At 38.5% G+C, this 14,954-nt stretch overlaps 1 long non-coding RNA gene across 3 annotated transcripts in view; it reads left to right on the forward strand.

Annotated features, from left to right (window-relative positions):
• LOC133757134 (uncharacterized) overlaps positions 1–14,954 on the forward strand; it is a 73,970-nt gene that overhangs the window by 49,080 nt on the left and 9,936 nt on the right. For 2 of the 3 annotated variants that reach the window (XR_009865568.1, XR_009865567.1), the window contains exons 1-2: positions 10,662–10,759; positions 11,106–11,338. This is a non-coding gene — a long non-coding RNA (uncharacterized LOC133757134). Of the gene's footprint in view, positions 1–10,661; positions 10,760–11,105; positions 11,339–14,954 lie in introns of those variants that run through there. The other variant, XR_009865569.1, reaches the window with a different exon arrangement.

Here is a 14,954-nt window from a genome sequence, read left to right on the forward strand (position 1 = left end):
AAAAAAAATAAAATGAATCTGAATCAATTAGTGCTTTGTTTCACCTAGAATTATGATCTTAAACAATAAGTGATTATAATGTATAAACATCTATATTACCTATATGTATGATCAAGGAGGACCATGCTCCTTAGAGGAGCTAAATTCAAGTATCACTAGCAATTTCTGATTTATTCTTTCAGTATTTCCACTTAGCAGAAATATATACTCATACTTCTTATATGTATTCCTCCTTTATGCACAAAAGCCAGCATGATAATTTTCTTTTACCAATGTGCCTGTATGTACTGCCTTCTCACTTAACCGTAAACTCTGGAGATGAAGACATCAAAACATGAGTTTGCTCACTCTGTAACAAACCAGGTCACTTGCTCCAGGTTTTGCAGTCCATAGAAGTTGGTCAGGCAGGTTTTGGAGAGAATGGCTCTCCAAAATGTGGAAACCAGATATACTGGATATTCCAGGGCCCACTTGCCTACTTATTTAACTTGCTCAACAAGTGTTTATGCAATGTCAATGTTTATTGAATACTTAAACCAAGCCATAGGCTAAATATTTTTTGTTCATATGTCATTTAATCCTCACCACAACATCAGTGTATGAGGTAAATGGTGTTGTCCTCATTTTACTGGTGAGGAAGTTGAGGTTAGAAAGACTAACTAGCTTATCCAAGGTTACAAACAGACTAAATGGAGACAGTCAAGTTTCGAGCCCAAGTATTTTGCTCCAAGGTCATGTTTGTAATCACACTCTCAGCTTCCAGATGAAGGGCTGATTGGAGTAGAAAGAGTTCTGGATGTAGGAGCTTCAGTGCAAAGACTTGAGGGTGAAGAGGTGTTAAGTGCAAAAGAGCCAGCCCTCCTGTATTGAAGGAACTGTGCGTAGTGCTCATAGCTATATTGTGGGGGCAAAGCTGGAAGAAGGTGGCAAGAGATGACGCCAGGAATGCAAGTGAGCATGGCCTGTGAGTCCAACAGTGTGGCTTAACTCCTGTTCCTTGTGTGTGAGCCATATAACAGAATGCGTTTCCTCAGCCCCTAGAAAGCAGTAACCTCCTGGACAAGTCTGCTTTGCCATGGTTTGGAGTGTGGGCTTGGAAAGAATACTGAGGCTTTAAGACTATGGCCTGCATGGGCAACTTTGCCACAGAAAACTCACGGAGTTGAACGTGGATCATGCAGAGTGGTACCAAGATTCTCCAGAGCTCTTGACTAGCTTAGGACATACAAGGGTACATTACAATTTGCATGGAAAAATAGGATTACAAAGTTTATTTTGGTGCCAAAAATATTTTGTGGGGTGGATGTTTGCTGCTGTGGTTAAGATGCTACAAGATGCCTGCAACCCATATTGGAGAGCCTGGGTTCAAGTCTTGGCTTCACTTCCAATTCAGGTTTCCTGTTAATGCCAAACCCTGGGAGAGAGCAGAAGTAATTCAGGTAACTGGGTTCTTGTCACCCATATGGAAGATTTGGATTGAGTTCTGGGCTCTAGCTGTTGTGGGCACTTGGAGGATTAGAGATCTCTCTCTCTCCCCTGTCCATCTTTCTCTTTCTCTCTGTTTCTCTGCCTTTTAAATAAATACTTTTGAAAGCTATGCAGCTTTTTAATAATATGAATTTTCTATGAACTTTCTGAAGATACCTTGGATTAATCATTTCAACATGTTGCACTAAAATATTTATTTTTAGTTCCATTTTCCATGAATTTTTTTAAAGTAGCCTCATAGCTTGGATGTATCCCCAGTTTGTGCCCAGTGCTCATCATGATTATGATGTAGTTGCAGACTATCTAGATTTTGTCCCTTTAAATCAATTCAGTATGGGCACTCTTTCCTTTACAGTGATTGACAGCCCCCATGAAGCTCTCTGGGCACATTTTGGTAATAAAGAGGACTACCTTGACCTTCACTTTGAATTGGAGAGCTGCCCCATCTAAAATTCCTTCCCTGCTGTTAGGGAGGGCGACCAAGGTAGGCTCCTTGACACTTTCTTTGTGTGATTTGTACTTCTCTTCCCTCCCTTGGCTAACCTGGCGGTTTCTGAATCGCTCCCAAACCGGAGCTGGGGATAGGTGGAGAAGAAGAGGTGGCGGCAGCGTCCTCACTTAACCTGACACTTTCCTAAAGACCCAGCTTCACCCTGTCTGTGAACTCAGCAGGGGTAGAGCAGGCTCAGTTCTGAGCTCTTAGACGACCATCCTTCCCAGCCCACCCTTAGACCAGCTAGCATCTCTCAGCGTCACTGCCTCGCTTAGGCTGAGCCCTTCCTCGTCCCTTCATCCTTACACAGCAAGCAGAGTTTTCAGCTTCTACCAGGGCATGAGTGTGATGTGCCCTCCTCTCCCCGAAGGTTGTAGGCTGAGCTCTGTGTGGCTTCCCATGCATGCTTCCCCAGGCCCTTGTCCCATGTTCACATCATCTTAGTTCCAGGGACTCCACCAGCTCTCCTTTCTCAGCACAGCCTCCCTTCTCTGCAACCTATCAGAAAACATGTAACCAGGAGGATTAAAAGCAGGAACTCAGACCCCTGAGAGTCTGGGTTCAAATCTTAGCTCTGCCATCTACTAGCTATTTGACCTGCAAAGCTATTTATCTTTTGTGTGCCTTGGTTTCCTGATCTGTAAAATGGGTAGGATGATATTTCCCTCTTACTGTTGTTGCATTAAAGGAATTATTATTTTTTGGCCGGCACCGTGGCTTAACAGGCTAATCCTCCGCCTTGCGGCGCTGGAACACCGGGTTCTAGTCCCAGTTAGGGCGCCGGATTCTGTCCCGGTTGCCCCTCTTCCAGGCCAGCTCTCTGCTGTGGCCCGGGAAGGCAGTGGAGGATGGCCCAAGTGCTTGGGCCCTGCACCCGCATGGGAGACCAGGAGAAGCACCTGGCTCCTGGCGTCAGATCAGCGCGATGAGCCGGCCGCAGCGGCCATTGGAGGGTGAACCAGCGGCAAAAAGGAATACCTTTCTCTCTGTCTCTCTCTCTCACTATCCACTCTGCCTGTCCAAAAAAAAAAAAAAAAAAAAAAAAAAGGAATTATTATTTGTAAAGTGTTTAGAAGAATGCCTGGCATATAGTAAATACTACATAAAGTTTCTTAAATAATTGTAAAATGCTACTGCCTTTAGCTACAAGACTTACCCTGACCAACTAAGAATTGCCTTAAACTGCTCATGTTAGTCTTTACTTGTTCTGAGAATCCTCAAATGAGCCTCAACACCCATTCAGGTATCTCTCCTACATGCTTGAATCAGTAGCTCCATAATTATGTCACTGTGTTGTCATTGACCTTCTGTGCAGACTACAAATACTCTGCTGTTGAAAGCAGGGACCTTATCTTATCCCTAGTTATATAAACAGAAGTTTGGAGTCCCAGATACCTATTAAATGTATGATACATGGATAAATAAATGAATAAGCATAAGCATAAGGAAATTCTAATTGATAAGAATTAAATGGCATACTTATGATTTGATATCTTCCTTTTTTGAGAAAGAAAATTTGGTTAAATTTTTCACAGGTTCTACATGAAGTCATAGTAAGTCATTTATAAGGGAAAGGAGTTTAGGGATTCATCTAAAATTCAGATTTACAAAAAGCTAAATGGAGTTTGATTGATTGCTCCAGCTAAGTATTTACCACACTCATCCAATATATTGAAAACAGGATTCAATTCAATACATATTTATTGAGTGCCTTTCTGGGCAAAGCACTGTGAAGAATATAAACATGAATAAAATATGGCCCCTGCTGTAGAGGAGCTTGTAGCCCAGAAGAGAAGATATACACACAGGGACGTGTAAAACAAGGTGGAATAGAGCTGAAATAAGACTGCAAGTTCTGAAGAAGAGAGAGTTTATTATCATTTATTTTCAAGAATTTGGTTTTTAAAGTGAAGTCCTAATTCCTAAGTACTTTGCTTTCTTTTCATTTGTGATTAATTTCTTTTTACCACTTGGATTTATTGTGCTAACTATACTGGCAGAATGATTTCTTGATTATATAATTTACACGGAATTCAAAAGGCTATTTTATAACAGCCCTTCTTTTCCGTTTTCAACATTCTGTTTCTTATCTTTTGAATGAGCCTAGATTAATTTGTCTGCATTCAAGTGGCAATGCTCCCTGTGTAGGATATCAATGTTTTCAGTATAGAGTTTTACAACTGGAAAGAAATTCAGAGATCATTTGGTATGCACTCTTGTTATTTTATTTTATTTTGTCTTCCAAAACTCGAGAGGTGGGATAACTTGATAGCAAAGCTAGTTACTAGAACAGCCACAGGAAACTCTGACATACTGATGCCCAATACATTTCTTTCTTCCATTATACCATGCTGCTTTTAGAACAATTTCAGACTATAGGAAATGCAGCCCTGGGAAGATATTTATAACAAGTCTCTGGCTCATTTAGCATACTGTTGTTTGGGATATCCAGCTGCACACTTTGTTCTTGTCAGTAATAAATTATTTCCTGACAATTTGGTTGACAAACGGGATTCCAGCCTCAATGATTTGCACACATCCTTTAAAAAATGATCAGGTTAACTCTTCTAAATAGTCCTTTTGTCCTTCACTTATCTTGCAGCATGGAGAGAAGGAAAATTCAAGATCTTCAATAAGGGTGTAAATCACACACAGAGACAGAACTTTGTTTATATAACATTAAGGGTGAAGGTACTCTTTTATGAGCTTTTGTAATCCAATGGAGATTCTCTGAAAGCCACAAAACGTCTCCTATGCCCTGAAATGAGCTCAGTTTGCTTTTCTAACTTCCCAGTGGGCTAAGATACAAAGTATGTGGACATTCAAATGTTGGAAAAGCAAAACAGAATCAGGAGGTGGGGGCAGGGTGGAGAATGTAAGGGTGGCCAATAAGGAGTCTGTTACAACTCATATTTCTCTATTGAAAACTGAGATTTCTGGTCACATTAGGGCAGAATAATTGATAGCAGCTGCAGATGGGAAGGTTTGAACATGTATCTCCCCAGGCAGTATTTTCTTTGGTATTCTCTGTGGTATGCCGTGAAGTATAGCAGTTTAATATTGTGCTATAATTTCTTTAGTTAGCTAGCTGGACTAAAACAATTTATTTGTTCACTTTTTCTTCATTGACACTAGCTTTGTTCTGGGATTTTCCTTTAGCCACTGTTGTGTGGTTCTGACATTTGTCTGTCATCCATGTTGATGACATTGGGGATATCTTCCTGTGGGGGACCAGGGTAAGCACAGTTTGCATCATTTTTGGCTGCAAACTGCCTTTTCAATGTCAAGAATCATTGGCCTGATTAGTGAGGGGAAATCAGACTTATAGGAATAATTTTTTTCCAGTCTCCATTGTTATTAATAACTAGAAAATGAGGAGCAAGTTGATCTTTGAGATATTTGAAGGTCTTCTAAATATAGGCAATAAACAAAGGTGCAATTTAAGAGATAATAATAATTCAAGATGGTGTAAAAGAATCCAATATATTTCCAAATTAATGAGCTAAAAGGAGGAGTATGGGAGTTATTCGATACAGATCATCTTCAAAGGGCAGCTTGCTTTAATGAAGTGTTTCTTTAAGAACTTCACACCCCTTTCCTTTAGTGAAGGGTTCTCACTTTAAATGCTCTTGTGAAAGTTGAATGGAAAGGGTATGAAAAGGCTATTAAAATAATTACAGAAGTTCAAGTCATAAATTATCTGTTGATGCAGACTGTCAGCAGGTAAGTCAATTGCTTCAATGTTAACACTAATTGGCTAGACTAGAGAATTGGCTATAAATGACCTCAGACATCTGGATCAGATGTGGGTCATCCAGTTGGCCAGTGGGATCCAACCCCCATTGAGTCTTCCCCCTATTGGAGATACAGACTTAAGTGTTCTTGTGTTTATGGTACTTTGTGGTATCAGTTTGCCTCTCAGCCACAAAGCATGATGGGATCAAACATATATGGTGTAGGATAGGGGAATAATGGGATAATGCTGGTCTGCAGCCTGACGTCTCATATGAGAGAAATATAGTCAAACCAAACAGTGAGTGGGTGAATGCTTACCATGGATTGGGTTCATCAGCTAACCATGATGGATTGCTGTGGTCAAGAAAATTCATATTTAATAAGTTTTGCATGCTTCCTACAATAGTTAACCTAGACACTACCACCCTACCCAATCTTGTCTTTTCCTGCTTGCAAAAATGTGAGATCAAAAGGCTGGCGTTTGGCTTAGCAGCTGAAATACTGCTTGGGATGCATGCATCCTGAATTGGATTGTTTGGGTTCTGGTCCAGCTGGGATCCCTATTCCAGCTTCCTGCTAATGTGCACCCTGAATGACATCCTGAGTGATGGCTCAGGCGGTTGGATCCTTGCTGCCTATGTGGGAGACCTTAATGTGTGACTGAGTTCCCAGTTTCTGGATTCAGCCTCAGCTGGGAGCCATTACAGGCATTTGGGGAGCAAGCTAGCAGATGGGGGCATCTCTGTTTATCTGTCTCTCTCTCTCTCCCTCTCAAATAAATTAAATTTTAGAAAATGTATTTTAAAAATATGCAACCAGAAATTATTTACCCTTCCATTTCAATGTATGTGTGCTTATATGTGAGTGAATAATAAAAAAGTTATAGTTTTATCACTTTTTATTTATTTTTTTGTAATAAAGTGTATCCTGGGACCAGAAAAACCCAGGATGTAGTCAGTAGCAAGGCACCCATCCTCCTCTGACTTAACTCCGATACCTTTGGGGTTCACTCAACCCTTATCCTCTCTCTGTGTAAACATCACTAATTGGATAAAATACAATAAAACCAAAAGTCAACAAAATCCTTCTTTACTCATCGCATTCATCTGGTGACCAGCAAAACATTTCCAATGTGAAAATTTCAATTGGCTTACTCTATTCTAGATAAAACTTCTCCTAAACTTTCGCCTGAACTCTTGATAACTTTTTACCTCTACAAAATGTTCAGTTGAACTTTAAAACTACAATAATGCCAAATACCTTAGTTAATTCTGTGGCTGCCAGAAAAGGGGGTGTTCTGCGAAATTAAATTTCCTAAATATCTGAAAGTTATATTTTTAAATTCTAAACCTTTTAAAAATGGGATTATTTTTTATTGGAAACATTTATAATTATATTTGAAACTTCTCTGCTTTCTTAAACATCTTAAAGAGCATATTAAACATAACTTTTTATGACTCAGGTATAACTATAAATATAAATGTACCAATGCACTTATGGCCCATTAAATGTATGGAGAAGTTTTCCCCTTCAATAAATCTCTGTATTATCTCAAAATTACGACATTTTATTTGTCTGCTGTAGTAGTTTTTCTGTGAGCTATTAATCTTTGTCATTCTTGGGGTGCCTGCTCTGTTAACTCAGTCATATCCCTCAACCTCTCACAGCTTCAAATCTGCTATGGTCTAGGCGGTACATAGCTAACATTCTTACAGTTTTGGGAAGACAGGAGAAAAAATGCCCTATAAGCTGAATGGGCTTTACTGTCTGGATAGAAGAAAAATATTTGTTACCCAGAAGTCTTAATTGCTTATGAAATGGAGAGGCCAAAAATTATTTGCTTTCAGATGATGCCCTATTCTTTCTATGGGACTATTTGATTTCTGCATAATTTGCCACTAATATTGCTGGTGCTCTGATACCCTGGGGAGAGTACAGTGAATATCCTCTTAGTAAAACAGGATATGTTGTGCATGTGAAATGTGTAGATATCAGGAAAATGAATGCTTGAAGTGCTTTACGTATGAAAAGTATATTAAGTATACTTTAAGTATTCTGGTGTATGTTTTATTTTAATATTAACATCTATTTTTTATTAGAATAGGTCCAATAACAATCATCTGCTTATGTGTCTCTTTACACACTCAAAAAAAGCAAGTTCAACAGAATTTCATTGGCAGAGAAAAAATTAAGCTAGCAGAAAATTACACATGGATGACTTATTGCCATATAGAGGAATGCAAAAATGTCAATATCTTTACTCTTTTTAATTAAAAATTTTTATTTGAAAAGCAGAGTGACAGAGAGGGAAATGGTGGGGGCGGGGAGGAAGAGATCATCAATCTACTGATTAAATCCCCAAATACACACAAAACCATGGCTGGGCCAGGCTGAAGCCAGGAGACCTGAACTCCTTCTGGGTCTCCCATTTAGACAGCTGGCACCCAAGTACTGGAGACATCCTCAGTTAACTCCCAAGGTGTGCTACAGCAGGAAGTTGGATTGGAAGCACAGCACAGCGGGCACTCTGATATGGGATGTGGGAATCCACAGCAGTGCCAAATGCCCGCCCTCTCCACTCCCAATCCCAGTATCTTTCTGAGCGTGAGATTCCACGAAATCTCTTAGTGAATTTTTTTTAAAATGTATAGTCACTTGAATTAAAAGTTTTCCTTCCGTGAGGAGCAAATGGAATATTTAATGTGTGTTTCTGATTTATTTACACTTAATGTAGTCTTATCTTTAGGAGAGAGATTTCCATTTTACATCCTAGGATGCTCTGATGTCTAAGGCATATTATAGTCTTCTGAGCAAGCATTTCAATTCTGTTATTTCTGATCCAGGACACTTCTTTATTAGGTCACAAATGAATTTACATTTTGAAATTAAGAACATGTTCAAATGCTTACTAAAGTTGCTTAACATTAAAAGCTGAAAAACCTGCAATATGAAGTACATTGTTCCCCCTTTCAGAAAGAAGCTTTGCAAAATTGTTACTTAATTCTTACATTTTTTTCGAAGTTGTTAACTTGTACTGATGTTGAAATAGTTGTATGATTCCATCTGTCTGTGTGTGTGTGTGTGTGTTCATTGAAATAGTTGAAAAATGAGCTGTGGGTTTGGAAGAGAAAATTGAGATTTGGAGGTGTGTATTTGTTGTTGTGTTTGGGGAGCTGATGTCAAGCTTAAGAGCAGAGTGCTTTCAGCTTAGCTGACAACAGTTATTTTTCTTTCTTGTTTTCTTCTTCTCCTTTTTAAATCGCTAACATGGTTAAAGGTTTGCAGGATCAAATTAAATATACTCAGTAGGAATTGTATTCACGTTGCAATGAACTGTGAGAACAGACGATTTAGTCAGCTATGGAGTTAGGCCCCAATCCCTGCTTTCTCTTCACATAAGGTAGTTTGTTTACCTCTTTTTCATGACTGTAAGTGAAAGACAGAAAACACAGAGACCATTTGCACTGCCTTTTGCCATGTTTCTGTGTTATGCAACAGTTTGGCTAACCAAGCAGAGAGCTAGAGTTTGACTCCCTAGAGAGATGCCAGTTGTGTGTGTATCTTATTATAATGTTCATCTGGATCAACTTCACTTTAAATATTAAAGAAGTGCCCCTTTAAGGCACTTTCTGTGACCTCTAATGCAATTCATTTCACAGGACATGAAAAACAAATCATCAAAATAAACTTCCTGAATTGTATTTGTGAGCTAATTCTCAGTCTACTTATAAATATTATTAGGAGTATTGGCTAAATGCAACCACATGTTAGGGAAGAATTTGTGGAACCTGAATGCCATACACATCACAAAATAAATGGAGTTCTCTCCCTGTGTCATCATTCGTTATTTTAACTTTATACTTGTGCTGTGTTATTCAGACCATATCCCCCTGAGGAACACGTGCTGTGTGTAAATTATTAACTCATTAATTCCTGGGATCCATAGGCCCCAAGGACACAACAGTTTATTTTTCTCCAGCTTGCTGGTTTTCATACATGTGGAAACTGAAAGACTTACAGCAGGAAATCAGTACTAAACCAAAAATAGAATCCATGTCTTTTAGTTCTTAGTACAGGATTGAAAGAGCTTTCACCTGGAAATGCATTTATGGTTATTTGTAAGTGCTGTATCAATTGAGATTAGGAAAATTACTTTTGACCCTCTATGACTTTTGATTATTTTGAATGACTTTAAAGCACAAATATGGCATTTGGGCTTGGGAAACATGCTGCCCTGAAAGCGTTGTCACTGCATTGGAACTCGTTCAGTGAAATGAGTAATGCATAGGAGAAGGATGGTTTGTGGAAGTCAGCACATAGGCGTTTGATGCCATCATGTGTATCAGATTCAGTTGTCCTGCACCATGTGATTCGTGGTGCAGGAGGAATTAGGGGAGTGGGACCAAGAGGAACAAGTCTTGAAGGAAAAAAAAAAGCAAGTTTATGATGGCTTTTTCGTCATATCTTTCAGAATTCTCTAAGCTATTTGGCATTTACTGAAACTAAATTTTCTACTGTCTATGCTATAATTATGTGCTTAATAACAGCTTGCTTTAGGATCTGTGAAGAATGTATTACAAATACACTTTGAGGATATGACTGGAACAATTACTGAAGACGGTATTTGAATCCAATAGTAATTTGACAAATACAAAGAGTTTACTAAAGTAACACTTATGTAAAAGGTATAGATGAAGCTAAGGAAATAAGAGGAAACAAGAAAATCCAAGTAGGAGTTATTTGTAACCACAGTAGAATGTCTTGGAATTTACATGACAGAATACTTTAGGCAATATTTTACACTTACGTGTTTTCTACAGGCCTGAGAAATTCTTTTAGACGTTTCTCAGCATTCCTGTTACTTCTTTCTTGTTTGTTTTTTTAAATACGCGTTGACACTGAATTCCTTGTATTGGTGCATTTTGATCAGACTACATAAATATGTTGTTAGTCACATGAGTTCGCAAATTAGAGGAACCAGACAAATGACTAAATGGGAAAAGCATGAAGACAATTCAGTAATTTTACACTGGAGAAATACAGGTAAGAAAAAAGACACAGGAAGTTCTGTATTTTATTGAAGGTATTTTTTCTTTTCATGTGTGCTTTTCACATTTCAAGTGTGAAAAATCACAAACATTTCTAGGACAAGAAAACATGATGCAATAATGGTTGTTTCTATAGCAGAATGTGTCTATCCTTCATTTTCTAGAAGTGAGATTCAGTTCATTGAAGCCTATTTGGGGGTGGCTGGCAGAGTTAAGGAGATGAGCATGGGAAGTGATGAAGAGGGTTTCATGAAGGATACTTGGGTTCCAGTGGTTTTCGATCCTGGGTGCTCATGAGAATCATTTAAGGAGCTTTTAAAAAATACTGATATCTGCCACAGGCCCTCTCTGAAATGCCCCAGCCCTCAAGTGAGAGTGGAAGACAAACAAAATATGGAAGAGTAAAAGCTGATGACTAGTACTGAAGCTTGCTTGGAAATCATGAAGAAAGGTAAAACCATGGAGAAAATATAATATAGAAGAGACGAAGACAAGAAAAAGAATGTAATGAAAGAAACAACGGGGAAAGAGGCATACCATTCATGGACAAAAATACTCAAGGAATTTAATTGAGGTAAGTAGAAGGTAAGGGAATATTCCTATAAGAGAAAAATTTTCTTGTATATGATTATCAATTAGATAATTATTTCGGGGTTAATCTCTGCAGAGCTGACTTTTTCACACTAAATTTCCAGCAACTGCTAACAGCTTCCACTATGCATTCAGCCAGAAGTCCCTGAAATTGGTACCAGACAAAGAAAGCCCTCAGGCATTCTCAGCAGGCCACAATATTCTGGATCAATTAAGTAAGAAAGGAACAAAAGAACTAAATCGGTAAACCAAGGGGTAAGACTGAGAATATCTATCAGTTTTCTACCCTGAAACAAAATAGTTGAAGAGTTATGCAATTTGTGTGAGGTTTCTGAGGAATCTTTATTTTGCAAGATTTATAACACTATGTTATTTTGGCTGAAGCTACCATAAAAACAAAGTCATTTCAGACAGGGCAATGAAAATCTTTGCACTTTCTCTGTGTTCCAAGCACAGGGGACTTCCCATCACTCTACAAATATGTCAGGCCAAACTACTTTTGCTCTGTTTCTTTTCTTGGAATGTCTTTGCCCCTTCAATACCATCTTTTAAATCTCACTCCAGAAGGCACAATCCATGCAAAACTTCCTGAGGGTTAAAGTGTCCAGGATGTTCTCCTCCAGAATGCACACATCTTGCAGATCACTTTCATATTGCTCTGTTTACTGTTTTAATAGACTGAGAGTAATTCAAGGTGAGTTTATAGCTAGTGCCTTGCAGAGTGTCTGCTTTTAATTGCACTGGAAAGCTAACCCGTTTGTTGGGCAACTAGAACCCCTAATGAGAGAGAGAGAGAGAGAGAGAGAGAGAGAGAGAGAGAGAGAGAAACAAATGCTTGTTGCATTAAGCTGACACCTTTCACCTACTTGGGAATGTTCCCTTTGGCCAGTCTTGTTGAAACTGCTTTAGTTATGTCAGTTGAGCCTGATCTGTGGTGTGTTTGTGTGTGTATTCATCAGGCCTAAGGTGTGTATGAATCAACGAAAAATATATGAAAAATTTGCTTGCTTGTGTAGCACATGTAGTTGGTGGGAGGAGAGAGTGTGTCTATAATTAGATTCTCAAAGTGTCTAAAGTCCAAAACAGATGATAAGCACTATCATCAACAGTGAACCACTGAAAACTTTTGCACTGAACACTGAAATTAGATTGAAGTAGTCATTGTCACTAATGCATATCAACAGGAAAACAAAAAGTAAAATTTATTATTTGCAACATTATGATAGTCTACCTGTAAAGAAAGCTAGTGGAATTTTACTAAAACTAATAGATGTTAGGAAAGTAGCTAGATATAAAACAAATTTAAAAATCAATAGATTTTATTTATATTAGTACAATCACTTAAAATATAGTAAAAAAAATCCCAGCAATATATCAGCAATAAAGGTAAATAAATAAATAGAAATTTAATAAGAAATTTGTAGGGCATCACATAGGAAAATAATATAACTACTGAAAGACATAAAGGAGGACTTAATAAATATAACACTGTGCTATAGTCAGTGAGATGACTTAATATTGTAAAAATTCCACGTAAACGTGTAAATAACCTCAGCATAGCAAAAAATGCAAAATTAAATAACAACAAGATAAATTTCATGCTTCATATTTGCAAAGCTTAAAAGAATGTGAAACAGCATGTATTTCCTCATATACTGCTGATGGTAGTATAAATTGAGACAGCTTTTTCAGTGGTAACTTGGAAATAGGTAGCAACTTTTTTTATTTTTTAAAGATTATTTATTTGAAAGGCAGAGTTCGAGAGAAGGAGAGGCAGAGGCAGAGAGAAGTCTTCCATCTGCTGGTTCACTCCCCAGTTGACCACAACAGCCATGTCTGGGCCAGTCCAAGGCAAGGAGCCAGGACTTAATCCGAGTCTCCCACATGGGTGGCAGGGTCCCAAGCACTTGGGCCATTTCTGCTGCTTTCCCAGGTGCATTATCAGGGAGCTGGATCAGACGCGGGCAGCTGGAACTCAAAGTGGTGCCCATGTGGGATGCTGGAGCTGCAGGCAGCAGCTTAACCAACTATGCCACAGCGCTGGTCCCAGTAGCAACATTTTAAATGTGTAACTCCATGGTCTTTATGTTAGAAATCTGTCCTCCAGATATCACCCAAGTGGCTGTAATATTGATACTGCAATTGTAAAAATTTGTTGATAGGAATTGGGCTCACAAAATTATTTTACATCTCTTCAGAGAAACAGTGGACAAACATTAAAAGGATGTGGCAGTTCTTTCCATCAAAGGAAAATATTGTCCTTGACATACTGACAAGTGTACAAAAGAGAGCTGACACATGCTATTTGATATGGTTCTGTCTTTGTTTTTTAAAAAGTATATACAGCTGTTTCTGTGTGTATAAAATGCATGTAGAGCAGTGGTCATCTCTAACTAGAATTTCGGGGGGACTTTCTGTTTTTGTACTTTGTCTATTTTCATAACACTTTAAGATTTTTACAATATTATTATTTCTCTGATTGGAAACAAACATCAAGATTTTATTTTGCTGCCTAGGCTTTGAGCTTAGCATTCTTATGGCTCCATTCCCACTTTGCTCCATGTTCAGACTCCTAGACACAAAGCTCCTTGAACTGTGTGGAGTCCCCCAGGAGAGGGGAGAGGAGCAAGGAGCGAGGCCACCTTCACTACATCAAGGAGCGGACTTATTGATGGCAATGACAGTGATAAGGATGAGAGAGTGAGCCTGATGTATCTCTGAGCTTTTCCTCAGCTCTTACTGCTCTCTCTTCACCTCTCTTTGATCTCTTGCCCTAAGTGGGAGTTTTAGAATGCATGCCATTGAAGTTCATTTAACTTGGAGCCCACATATGAAAAAAGGGAAAAGAGCCACAAAGGTATTTCTGTTAGACCAAAAGAGAGAGAGAGAGGGAGAGTTTCCTCAGGGCCTCAAAGATGGGCAGAGCTGTTTTAAGCTAGAATTTGAAATTTCAGCCCTAAAGCCTTTCATGATAAAGATTAAAAAAAAAAAAACACCACTTTTGAATTGAGGCAAAAATTAGAAACATCCAGAGGTTTTTAGGGAACCTTATTTGTTGGTTTTCACAGTTGTTATTACCTCCTCAGGCCTCTAGATTTTTTATTAAAATACCTTTTCAGAACTGTCTCACCAATGGGTAGCCTACTGGCACAAAGAAAATGTCCTCATTGTTACCGGATACCAAAGAACCTAGAACAAGCCCCCCCCCCCCCCCCCATTTCTGTAATGTTATTGCTGTTTTGATTGCATGATTATTTATTTCAACATGAAAGAATATTTCTGCTTTTAAATTCCCTACCGATCCAGCTTACAATGAGTTATTTTAAAACACATTCCAAATATTTTATTTCACCCAGCTTCATGTTGACAGGTACAATAGTCCCATCTTAGCTTCTGTTCACACAAGAACACATTTTGAAACCCAATTAATAAAAGGTAGAGCTACGCAAGCTCCACAGAGCCCAGCACCTGCTGAGCAAACTGTCAAATGTTTGCCACGGTACTTAGAGCTGTATTATGGCAAAATGGAAAAAAAAATAGGCATGGGAATGAAATTAAAAACTCACAATGAAATAGTTGATTAAGAAAATTAAGCCATT

This window comes from Lepus europaeus, chromosome 3 (assembly GCF_033115175.1).
Source record: "Lepus europaeus isolate LE1 chromosome 3, mLepTim1.pri, whole genome shotgun sequence".
NCBI lineage: Eukaryota > Metazoa > Chordata > Mammalia > Lagomorpha > Leporidae > Lepus > Lepus europaeus.